The following is a 6,000-nucleotide window of genomic DNA, read 5'->3' as shown; positions in this document are numbered from 1 at the left end:
TAACGAAAATGACTAAAGTTTTCAGTAAACCCACCAATGCCGTGTGACCCTAAAGTATCCCCTGCAATACAGTACAAAGCCCCTTGGACTGTTTCCCCTCCTGCAGTGACTCCATTTTCTTCAAAATCTTTTAGATCCAATAACATGTCAGCAAAAACTTTAGCACATCCAAATTGTTTTAGGTCATTCTCTCCACACAGCAAGACTAGGGACATATGATCCGTGTTAGACCGCACATGAACAGGCAAATTTGCCACAGAAAGATAAACAGCGAGAACTTTGTGTGTCTTTTTGGCTGAGCCGAGAGGATTGACTACTTCAAATGCGTCTTGGTATAAAATAAGTTGCATGCCTCCTGGGTTTGCAATGAAGAACTGGTTGGACTTGAAGGCTTGTCCGTCACAAATGTCACTAAAGGGAATACCTTTCTCTTTCTTGTTTTTATCACGCATCTATATGTGTGCACCTCTTGGCTGTTGTGGGGACAATCCATTACTTTTTTAGAAACTGTTTAGAAACATAAGCAAATAGTGAAATGTTAATCTAAATGTTAACATACAAAAAAGAAAACAAAAGTACATCATATAACTTATTGTGAAACAGTCCACAGATTAGAAGTATTTGTTGTGACCTGTAACTCAGTAAAGAGGGAGGGGTATATTTGACATAACATATATTGATATTATGCGTACAATTCACATGTAAATTAAGTATATCAATAATGTTAATGTCATAACGGAGACCTGCATAGCAAATTAAATAGCAAACGTAATGGGAATAAAGTTAAATGCAAGAATATCAGCTTTGAGTTTATTAGGTACACCTTTTGTCCTTTGACGTCTTTTGGTGGTTTTGTCATTTCCCCCCCCTCGTTGGTGTCGGTGGCAGGGCTGGTTGGCAGAAGAGCTTCCACTAAAGTTTACACAGAGAATATACAATATGCAATATTATTATATCATCTTTTATATTATACAGGATTGACAATGGCAATTGTTACATAGGAGGAAGGATAGAAATAAAAATCACAATATTGGCAATATGGTAGTAGTAGGGAGTGGGGTGGTGATGGTAATGACAATGGTAATAAATAATAAATGGGTACTTTGTTTACGACTGTTAAATAAAAAATAAAAACAAAAAAAAAGAATATACAACATGTAAGAAGGTCAGATATAGATGTGTGGCTGCTCAAGCTCATTCTACAAAAACTTAAAAGAAGGCACGAAAAGTTGAAGAGCAAATAACTAGGCTAAGCACAACAAATTGATCACTTTCGATCATCGCCACTTGGTGGGACTTTGGGTTACCTTGCCGGTGCCGAGCAGTCTGTTGTCAGATATAGCAATGGCCTATGCCTTATCAATGGGGACCCTTTCCTAGATCTTTCTGTTCCGGCACCTGTTGTTCTGGGTATTTATGACTATCTTTCTGTATAACACTGGTCGGACCTTTTGGTTCGTTGAGAAGATGATTTGACTACCGAGGAGAGCTTCTCTAGAGGCTTTAACCACCTATATTATGGACTATTCCACTTAAGTCTGACTCTGTACCCTGCTGTAGTACAACTCTGTAATAAACCAGCTATCTGAGCCTCTGATCCAACCTGTCAAGCTGCCTTAGTTTCCACTTCAACGCTTCTAAGACTAAAATACACAACGCAGAGTCAGACTCAGTGCCAATCTCTGCCCCCTCGTTGGTGGTGGTGGTGGCAGGGCTGGCTTAAAGGAGAGTCTCTGCAAAATGTGTACACACAGAATATACAATGATACTAATATTAGGGCTGGGTATTGACACAAATTTCACAATTTGATTTAGATTCACAAGCTTGCAATACGATTTCGATTTGATTAAATATTGATTATTTTGGATATCAGGTACAATACACTGCAAATTTTCTCAAGGAAAACAAATCTCTTGACTATTATTGTAAACTATGGGAGTCTATAGGCTTCATTAGCCTACTATAATATTGAAGGTAAAAATGAACTGATTTCTATACAAACACTTAAAATATAATTTTATTTATTTAATTATTTTGTAATAATAAATTTATATGAAATGATGTCAAAATTGTAATGGTGGCTATCATAAAAAACTTTCCAGATGTATTCAAACATGCATTAAATATTGAAGAACATTAACAATAACAATGAATATGTAATATGGTGTATATATTTAACAAAATTCTCCTCTCTAGAGTACATTTTTTCTGGCTGACTAACGAGTTTATGGTCGCTGGATATGTTTTTTCTGAGGTAAATGTGACGTTACATGAGATTGTTTAACTGACGTCTTTCCACGGTTGAAACACTGATTGAGTGATTCCATGTGACATGATACGGACTTTGATAAGATGTACTCTATCTTTTTCCACACTTCCAGAAGCTCATTCATGTTTATTTCGCGCTGTAACCGGTATTATTAAGGCAGAAGAGAGGGTTATGTGCGGTCCACTCTGCTGCTTCTCTTGAGCTGCGCCAGAGCGATCTCACGCCACAGCGCCAAAACGGTAATTGTGTTTAAATTTCGTAAGAAAATGAACGTACAGTAATTTAAAATCTAAGACTTTGTTTCATATCAATAATAACAAAGCACAGATTATTGCGATTTATTGTATGGGATGCGCAAAACAATGCCTTGTCACCATGCCCTGAAGAAGGCTCCATGTCGCTATGCATGGGCTTTTTAAATTTGTCCGTTTAGGACATGTCATTTGTTCAATAAAGACATTTTAATTAAGGAGTGCCTCGGTCATCAGAGATTTCTTTCTCTACTGTCACCTAGATGCGCAAAACAATGTACCATTCATTCATCAACTGAGAACAGGATGACAAATCGATTCCTGGGATTTTAGAAACAATATTTTTTCTTAAAAATGAGAATCCATTAAAATTGATAAATCAATAATTTTTACCCAGGCCTAAATAACATACTACAATAATGATAATAATATGGTGGTAAAGAACACTCTCAAAAAAATATGAAAGATAACGATAAAGCTATACTAAGCACAGGGGGTGGTGGGTCTTGAATGGTCTCCAAATTTAAAACAACAATGGTCTCCTCTTCTGGACCAAGTTGCAGATTTCCGGTTGCTGAAAGGTCCGCCTGCACTGTCTTTCCTGAAAGAATACAAGGAACACAAAGAATATACAAAATGTAATTAGGTCAAAATGTGAAAGGTAGGAGTGAATTTGTTATTTGATGTAATTTAGTTTTTAAAAAAATGTCCTAAATTTTTCTGAATTTGGATTGTTTAAAGATGTTATAATGTATAGAAAATGTAGAATCACCTTTAACTATCATGCTGTAGATAGTGTTCATGTTGTTGACGCATATCTTTTCCCCTGAACTTAATTTGAGCCCCTCCGGCAGTAGCGTCTTGACTTTCTGGTTAGGGTACTCAAAAAAAAGCATGGGCCTCCAGCCCACTGCATTCAGCTTCTCAATCTGAAAAAAAAAAAAATACATACTGGAAAAACAATAATAAGGGCTTTATGTCTACGATAAAACTGTGCTAGTGTTATGTGTAACAGACACCAGCTCCACAACAGTATGTTTCAGATGCAACTCAGATGCACACTTTTTAACTTATGGAAGAGCTGATGTGTGTATTATATATATATATATATATATATATATATATATATAACAGATGATACATTGGGGATGTGGGAAAGGTGTGACTATATGTGGGTGGGTTTGGCGTGCCTGTCTACATCATGTGCATGATGCATGCATGAACATCTAAGTACAGTAGCATAGTAGGGGAACTGCGGGCTATCACCTACTGTAGGTAAACCTGGCTGTTTCTTGCCTGTTTCTTTACACTTTTCCAATAATAATAGTTTAAAGTTAAGATGCTGAAACTGATCAATCGATCGCCTTTATTAAAAGTTTCATACAATGTGCAACTGAAAATATGTGCTAACCTGACGTGCTAATCAACTCATGGTCTATGTGAGTACATCTATAGCATAAGTAGAATAGAAGAATAGTCATTTATAATGTAACACACCACCTGTGTCACCACCTGGACCAAGGTCATTTTGAAGCCATATTAGTACTATGGTAAATCATGGCATCATCCATTAAATGAGATGTTATTTGATTTTTCTTTTTCTTAGACACCCAAGACTCCTTCTCCATCTTGAATTAAAAAAAAAAAAAAATTTCAGCCTTATGTTGCGGCTGTGCTGTCTTGCACATGGGGCAGACCTTACATCCATTAAATATTTTTTCTTGGCATGCCGGGCACGACTTCTTCAACCCTCCATCAGGCATGCTTTTGTTATTCTGTAAACCATACAAAAGAAAAGGATGATTAGAATAACCATTGTATAAAAATATAAATTCCTTAACTGCAAGAGTTGTGAAGGTTTCCATAAAACACTTTCAGTCTTTCCACTACAATTATCTTACAATTATCATGTAATAGAGAAATTTTCAGCTATGTCGCGACTGATGTGTGACCAATCCAGGGTATCTAGCATAACACTATGTGTTCTACATGAAATTCATTCACGACATAAATCAAATTTTTTGTGAACCGACAAATTGCTTCATAAACAGTCTTGTTCTGTACTACACCAGAATGAGTGAAGCACATGGGTGAACTTCCCAAAGAAGGAAGGTCAGTAAAACTGATTGGCAATACTGTGGTTGAGAATGCCATCTGGCCACATCAACATGCCTAAGTCTTTGATGCAATTAACCTGTGTCTGGGCTGTGTTTTTTATTACCTTTTTGTGTTTTTTCTTTAACTAATCTTTTACATGTTCTATCGCTTATGTCAAAATCGAAATATTGTGAGCCCCTTGGAATTATTTGGTTTTCTGCTTGTGTTGCTCTTGAAATGATATGAACTAAATCACTAGCAGCCTATTGGCAAATACAATTATGCTGACACAAAAGGTGCAAAAGATTTTAAGTAATAAACGTATGTCTGTGAGTATGTAGGTGTCCCTCGCATATAACTGACCACTCATTGCAATGACCCAAGATTTTAGCTGTGGCTTGCACGGGGATGTCCTCGATTTTACAAGGTACCAGTACCAGTACTAGGCCTACAGTAACACAGAGGAATGCGGTGCAATGCATTTCAACACAAAGACTATTTAAAATATATATAGGCCTATATATACATAAAAAAACCCTTAAAATATTCCACATGACTACAGCTAGCAAGAAACGTTGCGTACACTGGGTACCTAGTTAATGCAACTTGAACTCCTAGCAATTATGGAGAAATTAACATCGAAGCACTTAACAGGATTACAGGGCCCTGTGCAACCGACACTGGTGTAAAAAAAAAAAGATAGGTAGGCTTTTGAATAGCAATTAACTTAACTTTGGTGCATCGAAGGAATCAACAATTCACATAACACAAGCTGGAAATAGCTTTACTTACCGATCTGCTGACTGTGAACGTCGACCGCAATAATAGAAAAAAAAGGGCGCAATTCTGGGATGTAGCCTGCATGAGAAAGTAGACCTATGACGCGTCACAGCAATGACTAATTTTCTGGATATTAATTAATAAAAATAATACAAAGAATCCTAATAAGCCTGCATTGTATGTTAAAAGGAGTAGCTAGAAATAATATCAGTTTAACAATATTTAATATTGTTACACAACAAAACTTTAAAATCCATGGTTTTGGATATTTTAATTCCAAACTTAATAGCAATGGAACACATTGACATTGTAACACAGTCGACCTGAAGTTTTAACATTTCTAAATGAGCAAACAACAAAAGCAACGCATGAACGAGACCAAGTTGGCCGTGGGTCCACCACAGATCCATTCCAGCTCCGTGGTAATGATAAGGCATTTAATTCCCTGCGATGTGGAGAACGTGATCAAATTGAATTTTACAATGACAGGGCAAATGTCTAGTTAATTAGGCTGCATTACCATTGTAGGATAACATAGTTGACCTGATGAATTAATTTAAATGAGCAAGTTCATAAATCTAAGTGAAAAGGCTATTTCAAAT

The sequence above is a fragment of the Pimephales promelas genome, chromosome 16 (assembly GCF_988280905.1).
Source record: "Pimephales promelas chromosome 16, fPimPro1.hap1.1, whole genome shotgun sequence".
Classification (NCBI taxonomy): Eukaryota; Metazoa; Chordata; class Actinopteri; order Cypriniformes; family Leuciscidae; genus Pimephales; species Pimephales promelas.
This window is presented reverse-complemented; position numbering follows the sequence as displayed.